Genomic DNA, 27577 nt, shown 5'->3' on the forward strand with positions numbered 1-27577 from the left:
ATGGCCTAAATAAGATGTTTATTAGAGTCGTAAAACGCGGTATTAACCTATACTACTAACGTAGAAAGGGTTGAAGAAAAATTTTGACAGTAGTTTCACACAGCTCTAGATCAACTCTTCTAATTTTTGGAAAATGGCTAACACGTGCTGACATATGTAAATATTAATAAACAATCAGTTTAATAAGTCATGGTTGTACAATACCAACATAAATTAATAAGATAAGAATGGAACGTGCGGTAGAAGCCGACATGAGGGGAGAATCTATTTGGGTTCCGGAGAAATGTAGCAATATTGACCCCACCACACAAATTTGAAGAAAGGCAAATGTAGACACATGCATAGCATTTGTAATTCAAATTACATGTTTGGCAATGTTAACTGGAACACAGTATTTGGCATTCTGAACTTATCTGGGTTAAAATACAGCGAACAAAAGTCATCTCCAGCTTGTCTAGAAACCAGGCTGCAGCCATAACAGTCGGACATGAAAGGAGACCAGTTATTCAGAAGGATGTGAAACAGGGAAAGTGAAACAGGGAAAGTCATACATGTTTGATTAATCATATTCCTGATAACTCACCGTGATGTGAAACTTTTCGAAAGGTCTACTGATAAAACATATATTCCTATGAAAATAGTCTAGTTCTTATATTTTTACATAACAGGTTTTTTTAATGTAATCTACAATGAAATTTGGTAAACGTAACCCAACAACATACATAGTATTTACTCTGAAGTGCAACTACGGGCTAGAAGGTATCGTCAGGCTGATCTATTTGGATTTGTTATGTTCGTTACCTGAGAGTACCTTCGAGCAAATTCACATGACATGTAGTAAAATATTTACATGGCCGCATACTTTGCTCCAGTCTGTGTATGAGTGGATTGTATTGTGGAGCCTACTTCTGTCGCTAGCGTTATATTTACGAACTATAATGTTATTTTGATAATGTGCATAGTTCTCCACAACGAAGTTCATACATAAGAGAATTAGATGTACTATGTATCTATTGTTAATACATTTCATTTCTTAACCAGTTTCCTAGATGAAGTAAGACAGTAGAAATTGAACATTACCCTTACAACACGTTCCTAACCTGTGAATACTATTAGTAGTTGTAGATTTGTCCCAGAAAATTATTTCATATGACAGTAGTGAATGGAAGTATGCAATAAAAATTTAATTTTCTAGTATTTCGTCACGAAAACCAGCAAGTACATCAGCGGAAAAGTTGCTGGTACCAGTTATCTGGGAAGATTAATCCCCCTTCCCCTCTCCCAATGTTACGCATTCCGTAGACTGAGCGAGAGGTAAGGGAAATAAAGGATAAATTAAGACAGCGACGCACGAAGTTGAAAGGGAAGAAATACGAACATAAAGATTTTCCAAAGATACATAGTTCTGGCTGAGATGGCAAAGGAATTCGAAAACCAGTTGATCCGAGTGTATAATAAACCGAAAAAAAAGGATGTTGCTATATGAAACTCAATAAAATTAAAACAAAGGTAAAGAAATGTAATGCAATAGAATTAGGCGCAGGTGAGCGCATAAAATTAGAAAACGAAATACTAAAATTAGTAGACAACTCTTGTTACATGTCCAGCAAAATAAATACGATAGCAGAAGAGGAGATTAAATGCATACATGAAAAGTTTTTATGGAATAGACAAATGTATTAACATCCAATTCAACTTTAAATGTTCGGAAATCTTTTCCAAAAGTAGTTGTCTATAGCAGAGTTTTGCGCTGGAGTGAAAAAATGAGAGCTAAACGGCACAGACAACAACAGTGCCGGAAATATTGAAATGTGATGTTACAAAGGAATGCTGAAGTTAGGTGTGGTCGGTAAATAATAGAATCAATGTAGAGGTACTGAATCGATTCGTGGTGAAGAGATCTTTAAGACGCAACTTCGCTAAAACAAAGGATACATTGACAGGATTCGTACACAGTAACCAGTTGGGTGATGGAAGGAAGTGATTCTAAACATTATAGAAGGAGACCAAGACTCTTCCATAGTAAGCAGGTTTAGATGGATGTAGGCTGGTGATGCATTGATGCAGAGATTGTGCAGGACAGAATAGCATTGAGTGCTGCATCAAATCAATCTTTGGACTGTGGACAACAAGAACAACAACAACAATTACATTATAAATAATCATTTTCCTGGTTAGGTTACGTGTTTTGCACAAATAAGATTCACTTCATTTGAAAAATGTGAATGACGTGGTCAGTGTAGATTACTATGGTAAGTAAGGTTATTTGCTTTGTAGATGTTGAATGAAGGGGATAAAGAGTACACTTACGAGGTAGCTGTGCCTACATACTGACAGGAGGCCTTTGGCTGTTGGTTGCTGATAAAGACTGGTTGTGGATTTCTCATTAACCTGTCATTTTGTGTGGCCAAACACAGTCCACTGAAAGCACCATTTTACATATAACTGACATAAACTAGTACAGCAGAAGCAGCTATGAGTTTATGGAAAATCGATGAGTGGGAGCAGATATAACAGAAATATCGCTCGTAAGTAGCAGACACATAAAAAAATAATTCATGGAGTTGGCAAATTATAACAGCCAACTTCTATCAGACTACCATGGAATTCGATAGCTGAGTAGAAATGTTTTCTGTAGAGTCGTTAGCAAAAGACAATCGTTCAAACCATTCTAACAACCAGAAATTGAGCCTTCGTTCATTAAAATATAACAAAACACAGTTCACAACTCACTGTACATTATAATATACTTTATGATTCATAATTGTGGTAACCAAAAATATTCAAATACATTAGTTTCCTGTATATTTGTAAAAGGAATATCAATATTTCTTTCTAAAAACTAAAATTAAAGTAGAAAAGGTTTCAAACTATCTACCACATAAGAACCGTGTGTACCAATACAACATGTTTTCTGAATTGAAATGTGGGCACTCGTGGACATGTCGGTCCAGGAGCTCAAAAGAATACCAAAAAAGGTGGAATACAGGAAGAATTGTATAGTCGCTAAATTTTGTACCATAGTAAGATTGAGTGTCATGAACAACATACTAAAAGTCTCCACCAGTGGGTTTCCTGTATATTTGTAAAAGGAGTAACAATATTTCTTTCTAAAAACTAAAATTAAAGTAGAAAAGGTTTCAAAATATCTATCACATAAGAACTGTGTGTCTTAATACAACATGTTTTCTGAATTGAAATGTGGGCACCCATGGACATGTCGGTCCAGGAGCTCAAAAGAAGACCAAAAAAGGTGGAATACAGGAAGAATTGTATAGTCGCTAAATTTTGTACCATGGTAAGATTGAGTGTCATGAACAACATACTAAAAGTCTCCACCAGTGGGTTTCCTGTATATTTGTAAAAGGAGTAACAATATTTCTTTCTAAAAACTAAAATTAAAGTAGAAAAAGTTTCAAAATATCTATCACATAAGAACTGTGTGTCTTAATACAACATGTTTTCTGAATTGAAATGTGGGCACCCATGGACATGTCGGTCCAGGAGCTCAAAAGAAGACCAAAAAAGGTGGAATACAGGAAGAATTGTATAGTCGCTGAATTTTGTACCATGGTAAGATTGAGTGTCATGAACAACATACTAAAAGTCTCCACCGGTGGGGTATGAGCGTGGGGCTACAGGGGCGTCTAAAGGTAACTTTCTATGTTTTCTTCAATTACCCGAAATCCGCAGCTTCTAGCTAAAATGCTTCCCAGAACAAAATTAAACAACATTAAATTTCAAACAAACAAAGTGATATTATTATTTTCCTTGTGCTAATACTTTCCATGTCGCAGGGGATTTAATACTTACAGATTAATAAAAAGTAGTGTTTACATGGTACGAAATTACTGTTTACTGTTAAATGAAATGAGTTTAGAACAAGTATTAAATGTGTGTACTACATACAAGTGCAATAGAGCCGTATTAACGGATAGATTGTGTTACCAGTGATGTAATAGGGTGGATAAAGTCGTGATGGGTGGAAGCGAGAGGGAAGGTAGTAACTGTAAATACTCATACACATTGAAAATAACACACAAGCTCAATGCAGTTATTTTGTATACTTCCAAAAGAGAGCAACAAAGGAAACACTAGGGAGGTATAGTCTGTCTGCAAAATGAAAAGCAAGCAGTGGTCGTGGTAGGGTACACGACCTCTCCCAGAAAAAGGTCACAGTTGCCATACAGGACGACTAACTCAATTTCCCCTCTGGTACTGTAGAACAGTGTGCAGAAATTTATGTAGATTCTGTCGATATATTTTTCTTGACTTATTATTATTATTATTATTATTATTATTATTAACCCATATCTGTATTCCACTTCATACGAAATAAACTCGCCCTGGGCATGTCGCCAGTGATTTGTAAGCCGTGCTGTGGACTGTCACTACAACTTTGTGAGTTGTTTCTTGTGACGTAGTGTACGGTGGGGAACTATCTGCTTGCTCTTTCGTGACGGAAAGAAGTGCTTGACCACAATCTGGTGACCTAACTTCCCCTCACTCTACTGCCCCCTCCATCCTGTTGGACCCCTCCAAGCACAACTGATCCATTAATACTGCTGTTTTGTACTTAGACGTGGAACAGACGTTCAATATTTCATGAAGCGTTTATTCACAAATCTGTCACATTTGTGGTACATACGTTTGGCGATTAGTTTCGAACCAACTGGTTCATTCTTCAGCCTAACATATTTAGGTTACAAAATATAGTGCATAATTGTCAGCGAATGTAAATGTAGAATTAAAATATAAACAGCTGAAATGCAACAGAAATTAGTTATGTGAATTCAGACATGCTTTCATTGGAAGTGCCTGGTCTTAATAACAAATATCAAAATGGCAATATCTGCTTCACAAAGAAATTACAGATGACTGTCACAGTCAACATGTTCCTACTTAGAAAGTGAGAGTGAAACTCGAGGCAAACACAGTCAACAGTATTAGGCAACATCTAATGGTGCTAGTGTCACACCTCATGTACAAGCCCTTGTCTACAGGCAGTGGGCATTCTGCATTTTTAATGTGAATGTCCCGAATAACATTTATTGATTTTTCATCAATGTAGTAGATGACAATGCCAAATGTACATGTATTACACGTATACAGATAATACTGTCATGCATATATGTTTACATACTTGCACATAAGATAATCGTTCCAAGTTCAGGTGCCAATAGGCGCATCATGTTAAATAAGAGGCACTGCAGCGCCTTTTTCATACAGTCACAGAGATTATAAAACACAATAAAAAATAAATGAATAAAACCACATTTGTTCTTCCATTACAGGTTTGGAGTCATATGTGCAATGACTGCCATCTAGAAGTTTACATACCTAAAAGGTTTATGTAAATCAAACATTCAAAAACAATACTTATTGTTTGTCTTCTCAATAAGTTTTGAAAAAGAGACCAGTTACACAATTGTAATGAAACGTTGTCTCATGGCACAGAACTATTAGACTACAACATCTCGTTATATGTGGCCACATTGAGATTGTCTAAGTCTGTAATCATAGTATGCATCCATTTTTTTGTGAAGCTTATTGTGGTAAATGACAGAGGACGGACACTGAAATATGGATATTTAGAAAGTTTACATAATTTTGAAAAATTATGCGTCACTGGCCATACTTGCTGTATTGCTGTGTGGACAACCTTTTTAATATAGTGCCTCCATGAATTGTAGCATCTGTTCAATCCAAACATCATGAAGTGACAAATTTACTAACTACACATGCTAATCTAATTACAGACGTACTTAAATGCTATTAAATCCACTACAGAGCACTCTCCAACAAAACATTGTATCGGATCCAAACAACATGATGTAACATATTTACTGGTTTGACATGCATATATATTTACATATTACATTCCATTCACATAATGTCTGTTGCAAAGCACTCTCATATGAAGCACTGTGCTTGTGTCATACAGTGAACAGTGTTTCTTATTTATTCACTGTGCGGTCATCATACACTATTTTTGGTGCCTAATGTAGTAACTAAAAATTGAAAAAGGCCATTACTTGTAGCCTACATGTGGAAACATAATCAAGACAGGCACCAATAAGTATTCAGCATCAAATCACTCCCAAAACATACATGCACAGAAACTCACCTGTTTGTTCAGTAACTTCAAACCCTTGAAAATGATATAGCTGTGAGGAGGAAAATTCATTCGAAGCAATTCAGTTTACCACTCACCAATTACTTAGAATGACTTTCTTATCTTGGGTCCAAAACATCATGTTCACTCACTAACATATGTGGATAAAGAAAGAAAAAGAATATCTGCACTGTTACCTTTAGATTCAGGTTTCAGCTCCTTATACATTTCAAAATAAAGTTCTAATTATTGCTACGATACCTGCGCTCCATACTTCATCAATTCCTCTTTAACTGTTCAGGATAAATACAATGCACCTTCGTGCTGCAAAATGAATCTCAAGTAGTTTTCAACCAAACTTATAGGTGCACATAAACTTGGAATCCTATTGCAGTTTAAATGAAAGAAGGGGGTTATTTCACACTAATATAATCACTAGTACTCTCCCTGGTTTCCTCTTTTACGTAACCACTAGGCTATCTTACATCTCAGTCTAGTAAAGTACTTTAACAGTCCTTTGTTTGATCCTATTTTGTTCAGTTACCAGCATAACAAAAATCATCCCAAATTCACAACTAGGCTACAGGGCTCCTGACACCAGCAAATATTTCTTTTCATGCCGTTGTAACCTCAAGAACAGAGTTAAGTAATCTTCCAGACTTTCATCCAAATTCAACCAAGAATCATAAAAAATACATTACATGACATAACCTCTTTTCAGTGGGAAGTCAACAAATACCATATATTCAGTATTAGAATAAATCTAAATGCCATAGCTTCACATCAACTTCTCTATGGAGGGAATTCATAACTACACAAAAATTCACTTCAAGTAACCTCATACTCATAGTATCCAGTACAGCCTCAAACAAAGGAATCACATCTCCATCTCAGACACTATTTATTCACCATCAGCGTATGGAGATATCACTAGTTTTCCGATATAATCAACCTTTACTGGGCAGAACCCAGCTTATAATGTCATTGAATAAACTTCATTCTCTGACGTGACTTGTACTTGGTTCACCATCTGACTCATAACCATTTATTTCTTATTAACCAACAACACACTAAAATTCATTAATTCATTCTTTTCAAAGTTTATTCCTGAATGAATGGCAGCAGTTCAAACAATAACAAATTCTTCATGATGGAACCACTTTCATACCAAGCACTGTATGGTGGCTTGCAAAGTATATATGTATATAAATGTTGATTAAATATTGGCTTAAATGCATTTATATATCACCCTCACTTCACAACGTATTCACAGTCATCTACACAGTATGATCATAATAATTCATAACGTGAGACAGGCAAAAACTTCTTAACATCACATACAAATGTCACATAAGAAACATCCAGGCCTAGTACCAACATTCACTTAGAAAAAAACACAAGAACAGAAACAACATCTCACCTACAAAGATCAACAACACTGTATTCATATCAAGAAAACCGTAAACCTTGACAGTATATCACTCCATGCTTACACAACATTCACACCAAGTAATAAGTCACACTATATAGAAAAATACCCATTCGTAGCCATATGTTATAGAAGAAACCCACAAACAATCTACAACTAACCTCATATATCTGTTCACAAAATTTCATCCAACATTCAAAAACATTGATTGCTAGTGCACTGAACCATTTATCGAATCCACAAGTCAGCAGAAAAATCACTCTCCTGTATCACTCCACCAAGCTTCAAGAGCATTCATTCACATCAGTAACACAGCATCATGAATACTGATGAGATAAGGCACACAAAGAGACGAATTGTGGTAAAGTGCACACAACAATGACTATATGGAAAGCATTATTTACTTCTCATACAATGTTACATCTGCACACTGGAACATGATGTGAATCACACAGAAAATTACATCACCAACGTAACAGACGTCAATCCAAGAAAAATACGCAAAATTCAGATATATGGTAAATCACGTTTAACCATCATCTAAAATCACTGTGCATCTTGACTTCGCAGGCCGTCCACAACAGAAAAATTTTACATTAAATACGTGGTTGATGTGTCATTATTCCAGAAAGTCCTACGAAAAGCTAAAATAAACGCTATTAAATATGGTTTCTGCTTGGTTCTTTACACATGAAAGGGAACAATTCATTAAAACACAGTATAAGAACATTGGATCCTCCCTTCCGAACATAAAATTCAAGTGCTTCTGGGCGCTACCACAGTGAACATCACTCTGTCTTCAGTGTGAAGAACCAGAGATTTGTACCTTACCTTCTTCCACTTTGGTTCCACACGCTCCCTAGACAGCATCCAGCTATTTAACACACGTTTCCTTCATGATTACTTCATGTACCTAGGTGGAAAACGCCGAAGTTACATTTCTTCAGTCCTCTGCCTTCGGCCCTTGTGGAGACTTGTTGGCAGGCTTGCAAACAAAGGAAAAAGATTTATAAGTAGAGTCCATACAAGGCATAAACGTCTAATTGTCCATGAAAACTTAATCTTGTGTTTGAACGCCTTTATTTTAGTCTTCTCAAATACAGCAAGGGCCAGACGGCTGTACTGAGAACCTGGAACAAGAAGGTAATCAAACGAATTACCAAAGACTGCCCCCCAAGGTTCAATCTCTGTCCAATTCCTGGGATTTGCTAGATGAACCCGTCTTAGAACGATGGACAGGGACAAAGAAGATGAATATGTAGTTTCATATGCTGATGATATACTTTTAGTGGTGTTGGAAGGCTCTGCTGGAAAGAAACATGTATGGAATGCTAACATGCTTGCATTGGTAGTCCAATGAGTTAAAAATAGCTGGCCATAAAACCATATACATAATGCTCAAGGGTTGTAACATTACGCCAACGTAGACGAGTTAATCGACCGCCTGGAGTTGGCAAGAGTTGAGATGAATTTGCTAGTACAGCTAAACGCTAGCTGGAGGCCAGTCCAGCTAAGAGACCACTACGGGCCAGCCAAGTACGAAGATGAGTAGCATGGCCGGAAATAGAGAAAATCTCAGAGGAGGGGACCTGTACAGTAGTCACTCACTTAACAGAATGAGCAAAGCTCCAGCGATGGTTTACTTTGAGGCAATCTGAAAGATGGCTAAGTTACAATTCTTAGAAATTCGACAGTAAATCCGTTACATAACATAGCAAATCTGAATGCGCCAGTGAACTCAGTATCTGTAAAACTACGGAAATTAATATTTCGCAGTGATTAAAAACTTTTACAAGTAACCTCTGATTCAGTAACTTTTAAATGGTTCATGCGATTTCAACGAATTGTGTCTCTGTTGATAGCATTGCGCTGTAGCTATCATCTCTGAAAGATATTTATCTGTATATATTTCTTTTATTGATTTATTATGTTTTATATACTTTTATTATGCAAATATTTGTCAGAACATCACATTCTCCACAGTAAAACATCGAATGAATATAGCATGAACACATCATATCTTGTCATAGTTGTGTATCGGTTTAATAGATATTTTACTATTTTGCAGTAACTTTGTTTAAGTATTGATTACAGTTGGTAATCATGGCAATATAAGAAGAGGTCAGTTGCGTTGTGTTAGGTGACACCACTATCGAAAAGACAACGAAAACACTTCTATCAAGAGGATGTAAATAATTTTCTGGACAATGTTTAATGACAATGCGTTTGACTATATAGCTTGTGTATCAAAAGTATCCGGACGACCCCAAAACATACGATTTTAGAATAAGATGCATTGTGCTGCAACCTACTGCCAGGTACTCCATATCAGCGACCTCTGTAGTCATTAGACACCGTGAGAGAGCAGAATGGGGCGCTCTGTGGGACTCACGGATTTCGAACGTGGTCAGGTGTGTGGGTGTCACTTGTGTTATACATCTGTACACGAGATTTCCACATTCCTCAACATCCCTAGGCCCACTGTTTCCGATGTGATTGTGAAGTGGAAACGTGAAGGGACACGTGCAGCACAAAAGCGTACAAGCCGACCTCGTCTAATGATGACACAGACCGATGACAGCTGAAGAGGGTCGTAAAGTGTAATATGCAGACATCTATCCAGACCATCACACAGGAATTCCAAGCTCCATCAGGGTCCACTGCAAGTACTATGACCCTTAGGCGGAAGGTGAGAATACTTGGATTAAAGGGTCGAGCGGCTGCTCACAAGCCATAGATCAAGCCCGTGAATGCCAAGCAACGCCTCGCTTGGTGTAAGGAGCGTAAACATTAGACAATTGAACAGTGGAAAAACGTTGTGTGGAGTGACGAATCACGGTACACAATGTCGCGATCCGCTGGCAGGGTGTGGGTATGGCGAATGCCCGGTGAACGTCATCTGCCAGCGTGCTTAGTGCCAACAGTAAAGTTCGGAGGCAGTGGTCGTGTTCTTCATGGAGGCGGTTTGCACTTCTTGTTGTTTTGCCTGGCACTATTACAGCACAGGCCTATGATGATGTTTTAAGCGCCTTCTTGCTTCCCACTAACAAAGAGCAATCCCAGGATGGCGATTGCATCTTTCAACACGATCGAGCAACTGTTCATAACGCACGGCCTGTGTCGGAGTGGTTACACGACAATAACATCCCTGTAACGGACTTTCCTGTCCAGAGTCCTGACATGAATCCTATAGAACACCTTTGGCATGTTTTGGAACGCCGACTTCATGCCAGCCCTCACCGACTGACGTGTACACCTCTCCTCAGTGCAGCACTCGGTGAATTATGAGCTGCCGTTCCCAAAGAAACCTTCCAGCACCAGATTGAACGTATACCAGTGAGATTGGAAGCTGTCATCAAGGCTAAGGGTGGACAGAAACCGTTTTTAATTCCAGCATTAGCGATGGAGGGTGCCACGAACTTGCAAGTCATTTTCAGCCAGGTGTCCGGATGTTTTTGATCGTTCCTACAACGCTCTCAACGTAACTTTACTGTACTTGATACAGTTATTTTCCGTTTGGGTGCCACGAACTTGCAAGTCATTTTCAGTCAAGTGTCCGGATATTTTTGATCACATAGTGTACCATTCCTACAACGCTCTCAACATAACTTTACTGTAATTGATACAGTTATTTTCCGTTTGTATGTTAACTGAATATCGTAGGACCACTTTCCATTGATTTGAATTCTACTTTCTTGGATAAATATTATGCACAAGATTCACGGGTAGGCCATTGCATGTACACTGAAGCGCCAAAGAAACTGGTATAGGCATGAGTATTCAAACACACAGATAAGTAAACAGGAAGCATACAGTGCCTATGTCAGACAACAAGTCTTTGGCGCAGTTGTTACATCGGTTACTGCTGCTACAATGGCAGGTTATCAACACCGAAGTGAGTTTGAACGTGTTGTTATAGTCGGCGCGTAAACTATGGGACGCAGTATCTCCGAGGTAGCGATGAAGTGGGGATTTTCCCGCACGACCGTTTCACGAATGTACCATGAATATCAGGAATTAGGTAAAACATAAAATCTCCGACATCGCTGCGCCGGCAAGGGTCCTGCAAGAACGGGACCAACGACGACTGAAGAGAATCGTTAGAAATGACGGAAGTGCAACCCTTCCGCAAATTTTTGCAGATATTTAATGCTGGGCCATCGACAAGTGTAAGCGTGTGTGAAATTCAACAAAATATCATCTTTAAGGGCCTTCGAAGCCGAAGGCCCACTCGTGTATCCTTGATGACTGCACAGCATAAAGCTTTACACCTCGCCTGGACCAGTCAACGACGACACTGGACTGTTGAATTAACTAGCATTTCGTTCTCATTTAAATATACGGCCGAAAGAGACAGCCTTCCAGGAATTGTGAAACGAATCCTGTCGTCCAGAACCGAGCGTCACAAAAAGCGCAGATTCGCCACGAGATGGGAAATTCACAGGCGTCTATTGTCCTGAACGAGGCCAGGCTGATCAGGCCTAAGCGCTGTAGTGTGTGAGTGAGACAGACGAGAACCTTCGTCATAGGGAAACCCCATAGGAGCTGTTTGTGCCCAGGGAGGTGCAGCAGTGTTAAATATGGCGGACCTAAGATCGGCCATAAAGGGCTACATTCTTTAAAACTATTTAATTCTGTAGTAATTCAGGCAACTAAGCCACAGTAATTGTAATGTACCATCTTTCTAAAATTTTCATGCTGACCCCAATAAAACTTGAATATTGATCATACATACATATATATATATATATATATATATATATATATATATTTATATTTATAATAATTTAGGATTTGCTGTTAAAGTGAAATTAACAAGACTTGAATGTTAAAGACTGAACGCTTTGGTCGATCTTAACGGTCGACATTTCAAATACAAGCACATCATTAAAATGAGAAATGATGTAAATATGAACTCTGTAACTCTATTTCTTTAAAAGATATATAAATTTAAATTATCGGTATTCCCAGTTAAACATCAGATCATCATTTCCTCCACACAAAACACATTGAACGATGACAGCATGACACCTTGTTGAATCACTAGATAGTAGAATATTTGTTGTAAAATTTAGTGCATAATAATTACTTTTGTTCTTTATTTATTTATCAGAAAGCACATTGGTGCAAGGCTTCTGGCCGTGACATTCAAAGTCAGGAAGGAAATTGTATTGGTTTTATGAAAAGAATTTAACGTTTATTATGTAATGGATATTATTGTTACTTCATTTAGAAAGTGAAAGTGGTCAAGCTTTGATTATTTGAATGTGTTAAAATGTAAAATAATGTAGAATAAGCTGTAGTCAATCTGATGGACAGCTTCAGGGAAGGGAACTGCACTAGTCACTTGAGCGAAGATTTTTTTTTATCTGTTTTGCTCGTTGTATATGTTCTGAGCCGACGTCTCATGACACCCGTTCAGGTTGTTCGTTGATCCGCTCACTCATTTTTTTTTTTTTTTAAATATAGAGGGTAGCTAACCCTCTGACCGAACACGCTGAGCTACCGTGCCGGCCGCGTGTGTGATATCGCGGGACTTAGGCTCTGAGCGGTCAGCAGCAGCGGGTCTGGTGTGAACTCGTGACTTCTCGCGTAGATAACAAGGTGGAGTATTGGACTCGTATTTCGCGATGAGGATGTGAATGATCGAACTGTGCCAAATGAATATGCGCTCGAGTGCAACAGTAACTCTAAATACGACCACCTTCGCTATTAGTTTGCTTCTTGAATAAACATTAGCCGGCCGGAGTGGCCGAACCGTTCTAGGCGCTACAGTCTGAAACCACGCGACCACTACGGTTGCAGGTTTGAATCCTCCCTCGGGCATGGATGTGTGTGATGTCCTTAGGTTAGTTTTGTTTTAGTACCGGGTGATCTAAAAGTCCGTATAAATTTGAAAACTTAATAAACCGTGGAATATTGTAGATAGAGAGGTAAAAATTGACAAACGTGTTTGGAATGACATGGGGTTTTATTAGAGCCACCCCATATTGCTAGACGCGTGAAAGATCTCTTGCGCGCGTCGTTTGGTGATGATCGTGTGCTCAGCCACCACTTTCGTCATGCTTGGCCTCCCAGGTCCGCAGACCTCAGTCCGTGCGATTATTGGCTTTGGGGTTACCTGAAGTCGCAAGTGTATCGTGATCGACCGACACATCTCTAGGGATGCTGAAAGACAACATCCGACGCCAATGCCTCACCATAACTCCGGACATGCTTTACAGTGCTGTTCACAACTTTATTCCTCGACTACATCCATTGTTGAGGAATGATGGTGGACATATTGAGCATTTCCTGTAAAGAACATCATCTTTGCTTTGTCTTATTTTGTTATGCTAATTATTGCTATTCTGATCAGATGAAGCACTATGTGTCAGACATTTTTTGAACTTTTGTATTTTTTTGGTTTTAATGAAACCCAATGTCATTCCAAGCATGTGTGTCAATTTGTACCTCTCTATCTACATTATTCCGTGATTTATTCAGTTTTCAAATTTATGCTGACTTTTTGATCACCCGGCACTTATAAGTCCTAGGGGATTGATGACCTCAGAAGTTAAGTCCCATAGTGCTCAGAGCCATCTGAACAATTTTGAGCCAATAAACATTATTCTAACCGAATCGCAATTGTGTGGCCTACATCATTTATGGGTCATTAATTTAGTTCCCGATATTATTATTACTGTTATCATATGTTATATTAGCTTTGTATGTTTCATATAATTTCGCAAAATTGCCATCAGCCAGACAATTTAACAAGCGGGTCACAAGTGTCTAATTTAGGTCGTGTAATGCGACAGGTGCGGCTCAACCCCCCGATGTGTTTGAGTCAAGACATTTGGACGAAGAGGAACCGCATGTGAGCACGAACATTTCTGCGATGTTAGCTCGCAACTGGAAACATGTTGCCTGGTCGGACGAGTCTCGTTTCAAATTGTATAGAGCGAATGGGGTGTACGGATATGGAGACCTCCTCATGAATCCATAGACACACAAATTTATTCACTTATTGTGTGCGTATTGTGTTCTCTGCCTTACTGTCAAAGCTTGAAAGTATATTCAAGTAACCAGAATGAGATTTTCACTCTGCAGCGGAGTGTGCGCTGATATGAAACTTCCTGGCAGATTAAAACTGTGTGCCCGACCGAGACTCGAACTCGGGACCTTCGCCTTTCGCGGGCAAGTGCTCTACCAACTGAGCTACCGAAGCACGACTCACGTCCGGTACTCACAGCTTTACTTCTGCCAGTACCTCGTCTCCTACCTTCCAAACTTTACAGAAGCTCTCCTGCGAAACATGCAGAACTAGCACTCCTGAAAGAAAGGATATTGCGGAGACATGGCTTAGCCACAGCCTGGGGGATGTTTCCAGAATGAGATTTTCACTCTGCAGCGGAGTGTGCGCTGATATGAAACTTCCTGGCAGATTAAAACTGTGTGCCCGACCGAGACTCGAACTCGGGACCTTCGCCTTTCGCGGGCAAGTGCTCTACCAACTGAGCTACCGAAGCACGACTCACTTCCGGTACTCACAGCTTTACTTCTGCCAGTACCTCGTCTCCTACCTTCCAAACTTTACAGAAGCTCTCCTGCGAAACATGCAGAACTAGCACTCCTGAAAGAAAGGATATTGCGGAGACATGGCTTAGCCACAGCCTGGGGGATGTTTCCAGAATGAGATTTTCACTCTGCAGCGGAGTGTGCGCTGATATGAAACTTCCTGGCAGATTAAAACTGTGTGCCCGACTGAGACTCGAACTCGGGACCTTTGCCTTTCGCGGGCAAGTGCTCTACCAACTGAGCTACCGAAGCACGACTCACGTCCGGTACTCACAGCTTTACTTCTGCCAGTACCTCGTCTCCTACCTTCCAAACTTTACAGAAGCTCTCCTGCGAAACATGCAGAACTAGCACTCCTGAAAGAAAGGATATTGCGGAGACATGCCTTAGCCACAGCCTGGGGGATGTTTCCAGAATGAGATTTTCACTCTGCAGCGGAGTGTGCGCTGATATGAAACTTCCTGGCAGATTAAAACTGTGTGCCCGACCGAGACTCGAACTCGGGACCTTTGCCTTTCGCGGGCAAGTGCTCTACCAACTGAGCTACCGAAGCACGACTCACGTCCGGTACTCACAGCTTTACTTCTGCCAGTACCTCGTCTCCTACCTTCCAAACTTTACAGAAGCTCTCCTGCGAAACATGCAGAACTAGCACTCCTGAAAGAAAAGATATTGCGGAGACATGGCTTAGCCACAGCCTGGAGGATGTTTCCAGAATGAGATTTTCACTCTGCAGCGGAGTGTGCGCTGATATGAAACTTCCTGGCAGATTAAAACTGTGTGCCCGTCCGAGACTCGAACCCGGGACCTTTGCCTTTCGCGGGCAAGTGCTCTACCAACTGAGCTACCGAAGCACGACTCACGTCCGGTACTCACAGCTTTACTTCTGCCAGTACCTCGTCTCCTACCTTCCAAACTTTACAGAAGCTCTCCTGCGAAACATGCAGAACTAGCACTCCTTAAAGAAAGGATATTGCGGAGACATGGCTTAGCCACAGTCTGGGGGATGTTTCCAGAATGAGATTTTCACTCTGCAGCGGAGTGTGTGCTGATATGAAACTTCCTGGCAGATTAAAACTGTGTGCCCGACCGAGACTCGAACTCGGGACCTTTGCCTTTCGCGGGCAAGTGCTCTACCAACTGAGCTACCGAAGCACGACTCACGTCCGGTACTCACAGCTTTACTTCTGCCAGTACCTCGTCTCCTACCTTCCAAACTTTACAGAAGCTCTCCTGCGAAACATGCAGAGCTAGCACTCCTGAAAGAAAGGATATTGCGGAGACATGGCTTAGCCACAGCCTGGGGGATGTTTCCAGAATGAGATTTTCACTCTGCAGCGGAGTGTGCGCTGATATGAAACTTCCTGGCAGATTAAAACTGTGTGCCCGACCGAGACTCGAACTCGGGACCTTTGCCTTTCGCGGGTAAGTGCTCTACCAACTGAGCTACCGAAGCACGACTCACGTCCGGTACTCACAGCTTTAGTTCTGCCAGTACCTCGTCTCCTACCTTCCAAACTTTACAGAAGCTCTCCTGCGAAACATGCAGAACTAGCACTCCTGAAAGAAAGGATATGGCGGAGACATGGCTTAGCCACAGCCTGGGGGATGTTTCCAGAATGAGATTTTCACTCTGCAGCGGAGTGTGCGCTGATATGAAACTTCCTGGCAGATTAAAACTGTGTGCCCGACTGAGACTCGAACTCGGGACCTTTGCCTTTCGCGGGCAAGTGCTCTACCAACTGAGCTACCGAAGCACGACTCACTTCCGGTACTCACAGCTTTACTTCTGCCAGTCCCTCGTCTTCTACCTTCCAAACTTTACAGAAGCTCTCCTGCGAAACATGCAGAACTAGCACTCCTGAAAGAAAGGATATTGCGGAGACATGGCTTAGCCACAGCCTGGGGGATGTTTCCAGAATGAGATTTTCACTCTGCAGCGGAGTGTGCGCTGATATGAAACTTCCTGGCAGATTAAAACTGTGTGCCCGACCGAGACTCGAACTCGGGACCTTTGCCTTTCGCGGGCAAGTGCTCTACCAACTGAGCTACCGAAGCACGACTCACGCCCGGTACTCACTGCTTTACTTCCGCCAGTACCTCGTCTCCTACCTTCCAAACTTTAAAGAAGCTCTCCTGCGAAACATGCAGTACTAGCACTCCTGAAAGAAAGGATATTGCGGAGACATGGCTTAGCCACAGCCTGGGGGATGTTTCCAGAATGAGATTTTCACTCTGCAGCGGAGTGTGCGCTGATATGAAACTTCCTGGCAGATTAAAACTGTGTGCCCGACCGAGACTCGAACTCGGGACCTTTGCCTTTCGCGGGCAAGTGCTCTACCAACTGAGCTACCGAAGCACGACTCACGTCCGGTACTCACAGCTTTACTTCTGCCAGTACCTCGTCTCCTACCTTCCAAACTTTACAGAAGCTCTCCTGCGAAACATGCAGAACTAGCACTCCTGAAAGAAAGGATATTGCGGAGACATGCCTTAGCCACAGCCTGGGGGATGTTTCCAGAATGAGATTTTCACTCTGCAGCGGAGTGTGCGCTGATATGAAACTTCCTGGCAGATTAAAACTGTGTGCCCGACCGAGACTCGAACTCGGGACCTTTGCCTTTCGCGGGCAAGTGCTCTACCAACTGAGCTACCGAAGCACGACTCACGTCCGGTACTCACAGCTTTACTTCTGCCAGTACCTCGTCTCCTACCTTCCAAACTTTACAGAAGCTCTCCTGCGAAACATGCAGAACTAGCACTCCTGAAAGAAAAGATATTGCGGAGACATGGCTTAGCCACAGCCTGGAGGATGTTTCCAGAATGAGATTTTCACTCTGCAGCGGAGTGTGCGCTGATATGAAACTTCCTGGCAGATTAAAACTGTGTGCCCGACCGAGACTCGAACTCGGGACCTTTGCCTTTCGCGGGCAAGTGCTCTACCAACTGAGCTACCGAAGCACGACTCACGTCCGGTACTCACAGCTTTACTTCTGCCAGTACCTCGTCTCCTACCTTCCAAACTTTACAGAAGCTCTCCTGCGAAACATGCAGAACTAGCACTCCTGAAAGAAAGGATATTGCGGAGACATGCCTTAGCCACAGCCTGGGGGATGTTTCCAGAATGAGATTTTCACTCTGCAGCGGAGTGTGCGCTTATATGAAACTTCCTGGCAGATTAAAACTGTGTGCCCGACCGAGACTCAAACTCGGGACCTTTGCCTTTCGCGGGCAAGTCCTCTACCAACTGAGCTACCGAAGCACGACTCACGTCCGGCACTCACAGCTTTACTTCTGCCAGTACCTCGTCTCCTACCTTCCAAACTTTACAGAAGCTCTCCTGCGAAACATGCAGAACTAGCACTCCTGAAAGAAAGGATATTGCGGAGACATGGCTTAGCCACAGCCTGGGGGATGTTTCCAGAATGAGATTTTCACTCTGCAGCGGAGTGTGCGCTGATATGAAACTTCCTGGCAGATTAAAACTGTGTGCCCGACCGAGACTCGAACTCGGGACCTTTGCCTTTCGCGGGCAAGTGCTCTACCAACTGAGCTACCGAAGCACGACTCACGTCCGGTACTCACAGCTTTACTTCTGCCAATACCTCGTCTCCTACCTTCCAAACTTGACAGAAGCTCTCCTGCTCAACATGCAGAACTAGCACTCCTGAAAGAAAGGATATTGCGGAGACATGGCTTAGCCACAGCCTGGGGGATGTTTCCAGAATGAGATTTTCACTCTGCAGCGGAGTGTGCGCTGATATGAAACTTCCTGGCAGATTAAAACTGTGTGCCCGACCGAGACTCGAACTCGGGACCTTTGCCTTTCGCGGGCAAGTGCTCTACCAACTGAGCTACCGAAGCACGACTCACGTCCGGTACTCACAGCTTTACTTCCGCCAGTACCTCGTCTCCTACCTTCCAAACTTTACAGAAGCTCTCCTGCGAAACATGCAGTACTAGCACTCCTGAAAGAAAGGATATTGCGGAGACATGGCTTAGCCACAGCCTGGGGGATGTTTCCAGAATGAGATTTTCACTCTGCAGCGGAGTGTGCGCTGATATGAAACTTCCTGGCAGATTAAAACTGTGTGCCCGACCGAGACTCGAACTCGGGACCTTTGCCTTTCGCGGGCAAGTGCTCTACCAACTGAGCTACCGAAGCACGACTCACGTCCGGTACTCACAGCTTTACTTCTGCCAGTACCTCGTCTCCTACCTTCCAAACTTTACAGAAGCTCTCCTGCGAAACATGCAGAACTAGCACTCCTGAAAGAAAGGATATTGCGGAGACATGCCTTAGCCACAGCCTGGGGGATGTTTCCAGAATGAGATTTTCACTCTGCAGCGGAGTGTGCGCTGATATGAAACTTCCTGGCAGATTAAAACTGTGTGCCCGTCCGAGACTCGAACCCGGGACCTTTGCCTTTCGCGGGCAAGTGCTCTACCAACTGAGCTACCGAAGCACGACTCACGTCCGGTACTCACAGCTCTACTTCTGCCAGTACCTCGTCTCCTACCTTCCAAACTTTACAGAAGCTCTCCTGCGAAACATGCAGAACTAGCACTCCTTAAAGAAAGGATATTGCGGAGACATGGCTTAGCCACAGTCTGGGGGATGTTTCCAGAATGAGATTTTCACTCTGCAGCGGAGTGTGTGCTGATATGAAACTTCCTGGCAGATTAAAACTGTGTGCCCGACCGAGACTCGAACTCGGGACCTTTGCCTTTCGCGGGCAAGTGCTCTACCAACTGAGCTACCGAAGCACGACTCACGTCCGGTACTCACAGCTTTACTTCTGCCAGTACCTCGTCTCCTACCTTCCAAACTTTACAGAAGCTCTCCTGCGAAACATGCAGAACTAGCACTCCTGAAAGAAAGGATACTGCGGAGACATGCCTTAGCCACAGCCTGGGGGATGTTTCCAGAATGAGATTTTCACTCTGCAGCGGAGTGTGCGCTGATATGAAACTTCCTGGCAGATTAAAACTGTGTGCCCGACCGAGACTCGAACTCGGGACCTTTGCCTTTCGCGGGCAAGTGCTCTACCAACTGAGCTACCGAAGCACGACTCACGTCCGGTACTCACAGCTTTACTTCTGCCAGTACCTCGTCTCCTACCTTCCAAACTTTACAGAAGCTCTCCTGCGAAACATGCAGAACTAGCACTCCTGAAAGAAAGGATATTGCGGAGACATGGCTTAGCCACAGCCTGGGGGATGTTTCCAGAATGAGATTTTCACTCTGCAGCGGAGTGTGCGCTGATATGAAACTTCCTGGCAGATTAAAACTGTGTGCCCGACCGAGACTCGAACTCGGGACCTTTGCCTTTTGCGGGCAAGTGCTCTAGCAACTGAGCTACCGAAGCACGACTCACGTCCGGTACTCACAGCTTTACTTCTGCCAGTACCTCGTCTCCTACCTTCCAAACTTTACAGAAGCTCTCCTGCGAAACATGCAGAACTAGCACTCCTGAAAGAAAGGATATTGCGGAGACATGGCTTAGCCACAGCCTGGGGGATGTTTCCAGAATGAGATTTTCACTCTGCAGCGGAGTGTGCGCTGATATGAAACTTCCTGGCAGATTAAAACTGTGTGCCCGACCGAGACTCGAACTCGGGACCTTTGCCTTTCGCGGGCAAGTGCTCTACCAACTGAGCTACCGAAGCACGACTCACGTCCGGTACTCACAGCTTTACTTCTGCCAGTACCTCGTCTCCTACCTTCCAAACTTTACAGAAGCTCTCCTGCGAAACATGCAGAACTAGCACTCCTGAAAGAAAGGATATTGCGGAGACATGGCTTAGCCACAGCCTGGGGGATGTTTCCAGAATGAGATTTTCACTCTGCAGCGGAGTGTGCGCTGATATGAAACTTCCTGGCAGATTAAAACTGTGTGCCCGACCGAGACTCGAACTCGGGACCTTTGCCTTTCGCGGGCAAGTGCTCTAGCAATTGAGCTACCGAAGCACTACTGACGTCCGGTACTCACAGCTTTACTTCTGCCAGTACCTCGTCTCCAACCTTCCAAACTTGACAGAAGCTCTCCTGCGAAACATGCAGAACTAGCACTCCTGAAAGAAAGGATATTGCGGAGACATGGCTTAGCCACAGCCTGGGGGATGTTTCCAGAATGAGATTTTCACTCTGCAGTGGAGTGTGCGCTGATATGAAACTTCCTGGCAGATTAAAACTGTGTGCCCGACCGAGACTCGAACTCGGGACCTTTGCCTTTCGCGGGCAAGTGCTCTACCAACTGAGCTACCGAAGAACGACTCACGTCCGGTACTCACAGCTTTACTTCTGCCAGTACCTCGTCTCCTACCTTCCAAACTTTACAGAAGCTCTCCTGCGAAACATGCAGAACTAGCACTCCTGAAAGAAGTACTCCTGGCAGAAGTAAAGCTGTGAGTACCGGACGTGAGTCGTGCTTCGGTAGCTCAGTTGGTAGAGCACTTGCCCGCGAAAGGCAAAGGTCCCGAGTTCGAGTCTCGGTCGGGCTCACAGTTTTAATCTGCCAGGAAGTTTCATATCAGCGCACACTCCGCTGCAGAGTGAAAATCTCATTCTGGAAACATCCCCCAGGCTGTGGCTAAGCCATGTCTCCGCAATATCCTTTCTTTCAGGAGTGCTAGTTCTGCATGTATTGCAGGAGAGCTTCTGTAAAGTTTGGAAGGTAGGAGACGAGGTACTGGCAGAAGTAAAGCTGTGAGTACCGGACGTGAGTCGTGCTTCGGTAGCTCAGTTGGTAGATCACTTGCCCGCGAAAGGCAAAGGTCCCGAGTTCGAGTCTCGGTCGGGCGCACAGTTTTAATCTGCCAGGAAGTTTCATGTCAGCGCACACTCCATTGCAGAGTGAAAATCTCATTCTGGAAACATCCCCCAGGCTGTGGCTAAGCCATGTCTCCGCAATATCCTTTCTTTCAGGAGTGCTAGTTCTGCATGTTTCGCAGGAGAGCTTCTGTAAAGTTTGGAAGGTAGGAGACGAGGTACTGGCAGAAGTAAAGCTGAGAGTACCGGACGTGAGTCGTGCTTCGGTAGCTCAGTTGGTAGAGCACTTGCCCGCGAAAGGAAGAGGTCCCGAGTTCGAGTCTCGGTCGGGCACACAGTTTTAATCTGCCAGGAAGTTTCATATCAGCGCACACTCCGCTGCAGAGTGAAAATCTCATTCTGGATACATCCCCCAGACTGTGGCTAAGCCATGTCTCCACAATATCCTTTCTTTCAGGAGTGCTAGTTCTGCATGTTTCGCAGGAGAGCTTCTGTAAAGTTTGGAAGGTAGGAGACGAGGTACTGGCAGAAGTAAAGCTGTGAGTACCGGACGTGAGTCGTGCTTCGGTAGCTCAGTTGGTAGAGCACTTGCCCGCGAAAGGCAAAGGTCACGAGTTCGAGTCTCGGTCGGGCACACAGTTTTAATCTGCCAGGAAGTTTCATATCAGCGCACACTCCGCTGCAGAGTGAAAATCTCATTCTGGAAACATCCCCCAGGCTGTGGCTAAGCCATGTCTCCGCAATATCCTTTCTTTCAGGAGTGCTAGTTCTGCATGTTTCGCAGGAGAGCTTCTGTAAAGTTTGGAAGGTAGGAGACGAGGTACTGGCAGAAGTAAAGCTGTGAGTACCGGACGTGAGTCGTGCTTTAGTAGCTCAGTTGGTAGAGCACTTGCCCGCGAAAGGCAAACCTGCTCGTTTGTTCTTCTACGACAGTATGACTGCAGAAATCCACGCACGGCGTTAGAGGTTTTATCTCCTACTTCTCAGTAAGAAGCAGAGAGGCTCCCCGATAAGAATGTATCTTACTTCAAATGCTACAGGCTGATGTTATTAGTGTCATGGGTTTCTATAGCACATTTCTGGCCGCCCCCAATGAATAGCATAAATGTCTACTAACGTGTTCTGTCGTTCATTTGTTTATGCTATCTTAAACTTTCATTTTGTTTTCAGTGAAGTTTAAACATCTGCTCATAACACCGTCCTTTTTTAGAGGATTACATTTAAGAACTTAAACACTGAAGCAAAACTGCATTGGAAGTCTTAGCCCAAAAAATTCCACAATTCGCCATGTGCCGAATAATAAACGCGCGAAAGTGACAAACCTTAAAAACGCGGTCCAATGTAGCTTCGAAAGTATCGAAAAAAGCATTTCTGTATATGATGTATACTTTTTCAGAAACAAAACATCACGAACGATTTCATTTTCATATGACGTCATTTCACTGCCGACATATCTATTATGGAGGTTAATTGAACCTGATTTAATTAATTAATGAACGAGAGTTGTACCATATGCACAAATTCATTGTTTGCCTGAGGCACTGGCTAATTAAAGTAGTATTAGCTCAAGGTAGTTTGTTGTCCATATAACAGTGAGTTAATTAGCTACTCTTCTCATTTATTGGACGGCATTCAGTATATCTATAGCACATACTACTGCAACAAACTGAGTCCTGTTTGTAACAGCTGTCATAATAAATCCTTTATAATGTTACATAGGTGAACGGCCACTACACAAGTATAAAAAATTTAAACTATTAGATAAAAAAATTGTAATTACTGCCCAAATGCAACAAATCTCACAATATCTGATGGAGATTAGATTAAATTAGATTAGTTTTTCGTTCCATAGATCCGTGCTGAGGAGATTCTCGTGGATGTGGAACATGTCAATTTTTTTTTTTTTAAGCTGAAACAACAATACTAATAGTATGAATATATACAATACATCATTTGTTTCTATTAAAAAATTCGTCAGTGGAGTAGAAGGAGTTGGCCACTAGTAAGTCTTTCAGGCTCCTTTTAAACTGATCTTTATTTGTAACTAAATTTTTTATGTTTACTGGCAAATTATTGAAGATGTGTGTTCCTGAGTAGTGGACCCCTTTTTGAACTAAAGTAAGTGCTTTTAAGTCCTTGTGCAGATCATTTTTGTTCCTGGTATTGTATGGTATGTATGAACTGAGCTGTTTGTTGGAAAAAGAGATATATTATTTAGGACAAATTTCATTAATGAGTAAATATACTGAGAGGCAGTAGTTAGTATACCCAGTTCTTTGAAGAGGTTTCTACAGGACGTCCGTGAATTTACTCCACAAATAATACGTATTACACGCTTTTGGACTCTGAAAACTTTTGTTTGACTTGAAGAGTTACCCCAAAATATTATACCATATGACATTATGGAATGAAAGTAGTCAAAGTATGCAAGCTTTTTCATTTTTATGTCGCCTGTGTCTGCTGACACTCGAATTGCAAATACAGATTTGTTAAGGCGTTTCTGCAGTTCTATGGTGTGCTCAATGCAAACTGCAGCGGCACACACGGTTGCGGCGATAAATAAGATGACAGAATGATTAACACGCTTTCAAGAGCTATAGATGAGATCTACAATGAAAATAAGTTGATTCGTGATTGTAAAAATAACGCTTGAAGCCTGTAAATTTGTTTTGTAGCAGTATAAGTTAAAAATGCAATTGATAGAAAGGCCTTATCTGCTTCTATATGTATATGGTTGCCAAATTCATCGCTCGATGCTGAACAACTTTTCCTCTATTCGGAAAAGATGTGTCTGTTTTTTCAATATGTTTAGTTCTCTATTACAAAACGTCCCTTTTATTAAAATTGTCTTTGATATTTCTAATGCTGGAGTTACTTTGCCTTGGAGGATGAAAACTTATTACCTATCGACTTTTGCCTGACAGTAGTCAAAGCAAAGAGGTTCCGAAAGAGTGCAGGAAGATGATCGCTGGTCATGATGTGTATTTTCGTTGGATGTCTAAAGTGTATACCAGGATGTTTCGAATAAGGACATCCGAGCGAGATGTAATTCTTGATTGTTTGTGTTCCACGGCACTGAAATAGTTAATTTTGTGTTTTATTTTGCATATTATCGGTAAGGACTGCGAAATGGTTTACAAGAAATACTACTGATTTCTGCACTAAGGAAACTGCAGATAATGCTTTTTGATGTGGACTTTGCCGCAATGAAGAAAAATAATTATTTTTCAAGAATATCAGGTAACTTCCAAAAAGCGTTGCCTGCCCTCGACCAATAAACAGTGAGTCCCAAAAAAACTACCGACAAACTTTAGAGACAGGTTCCTTACACAGAACTAAGTATAAAAGTGTAGTAAACCTGGAATCTAAAATGCGTACTTTAAGATATATAAGCAGTTATTCGTCTTCGATACTAGAAACAAATGTGTTCTGTTGCAAGGTCTTTTACTTTCCATATTTTGGGAGGAGGAAGTATTGACCTGGACAAGAAAAAAATCTCTATTAAACACGGGGTCTAAAATACATACTTTAATAGCTAAGAGCAATTGTTCCTCTTCGCTAGTGTGAAACACATCCCCTCTACCGATCAAGTGCTCATAGCTTTTAAGATGTGCATTTTAGAGCCCATATTTACTGGACTTTTTTCTTGTTTTGGTCCGTACTACCTCCTCCCAAAATATGAAACGGAAAGAGCTCGCAGTAGAAGAACTGTGTTTCGTAGTGTCGAAGGTGAACAAGTGCTCATACCTCTCAACCCCTTACCCCCCATCAGGCCTCAGAGGCCTGTGCGTGATATTTAATGTCCTATCTATTAGTAACTGTACATTTTATTTCAATGAAATTTTATGGCTTTCCATAATTTGTCAGGTTAGTCATAATTTTGGGACAAAATTATAAAAATTTGCGTATGGATTTGTGTTGAAGTGTTGGTGCACGTTTCCTCCCATACGGGTGTCACAGGCCTGTGCGGTTAGGAGCAATTTTTCGCCAGTCATATGTCTGTCTGCTCAGCGCCTGTTACATCATTTGCCATAGGGAACCCGCGCTGTTATTCTTTCAGTGTTTCAACAGTCCCTATTTTGACAGGCACATGTTTACTTTGGAGCACTATTTCATAATAGTTGTCTGTTCTACAAACTGTAAAAGTTAAGGAGAAGAGAATTATCAGATGAGGAGATAAGGGCATTGATGGAGCTGTCTTCTGATTCTGAAAACCCACCTAGTGAATGTGAATCTAGCAGTGATGACGAGAGTGAGGTATATCTCACTGAAAACTCAGAACGATGATGATCATGAGGAATCCCTTTACGAAGATGGAGAATAAAAATTCACTGCAAATTCTGTTGAGTGTGATTTATTGTTTTCTTGTTATGGGAATGAGATATAGGCAACAGCTCCTCAGGCTGGAATTTCTGGTAGGCGGTGCAGAAAGGGTGTATTCAAAGACTAGGTATCTACAAGTTATTCGATTAGGAACTGTACCCCTCATTAACAAAGTGTATGTGGACTAAAAAAGAAAGTCGAATCGCTTACGGGGACTGAAGTTTACAAATCAAGAAATGAATGTATGAGTCAGCTTTGTAGTGTTGACTATGGCCGACCACTGTTCAATGAAATTGTGCCTCGCAACCGCTTCCACGCTACTGCGATTAGGTTGCGCTTTGACATTGCAGCAGCCCAAAGTGAACATAACCCAAGTGACAAACTGGAACCAATCAGAGAAGTTTATGAAATGCGTCAATTTACACTTGGGGATGCCTACTTTCAAGGATTTTGCATGGCCGTGGATGAACTGTTGGCCACATTTCGCGGTCGCTGTCTTTTTCGACAGTACATCCCATCAAAACCTGGTAGATACGGAATAAAGTTGTGGGCAATTTGCGGCAGTGCAACAAGCTACCGTTGGAAGATGAAAGTGTATTTGGAGAAGGAGGAGGAAACCAGAGCCGTGCGATTTGTAGAGAATATTGTGAAAGCCCTGGTGACTGAATTTGAGAAGTCATAATATTTTTACATCTCGCGATTTAGCTCATTACTTGTTCTCAAAAAAATCTGACAACAGTCGTTGTTATCCGAAAAAAGTTAAATTATTGCCTATTTTTTTACACCTAAAGGACGTGAAGTAAACTCTACATTATTTTTCGTCGTACATCCATAGTTGAAATGGAGGACAGTGGGACGTTAGCTGCCGTTAATTTATATTAAAAATGGAGAAATTCCTCCAGCTGTATTTAAGGTATTTTGGCAACTAATTTCAACGTTGTAACAACGTCATCTTCAGGCCCATACACTTGTTGACGTCAACTGCGTCGGCTGTACTAGACGTCAGTGGTGAGATTCGGACGTGCTCCGTGTGGAAGGTGGTTAGTAACTAGTTAGTAGTTAGTTAGTAACATTATTTGGTTTTCATCCAGATATGATAGTCTCTTATCCTCCTAAGAAAAGCAAAGTTGTAGCCGTCTTTAGCTCTCTTCATGAGCGACCAACTGTGTCATCACCACAAGCAATGACGCTTGAAGTTTTAATGACATAGAGCGCCACCAAGGGCTACATTGACACCATGGACCAGAAAGCGCGATGCTGCAGAGTGAAGAGAAAAACAAGGCGCTGGTCGTTGCCGGTGTTCTGCAACAAGATCAACATGAGTGTAATGAATGCATACATAATCTGAACGATGGTGACTATCAATAAAAAACTGGAT

This window comes from Schistocerca serialis, chromosome 2 (assembly GCF_023864345.2).
Source record: "Schistocerca serialis cubense isolate TAMUIC-IGC-003099 chromosome 2, iqSchSeri2.2, whole genome shotgun sequence".
Classification (NCBI taxonomy): domain Eukaryota; kingdom Metazoa; phylum Arthropoda; class Insecta; order Orthoptera; family Acrididae; genus Schistocerca; species Schistocerca serialis.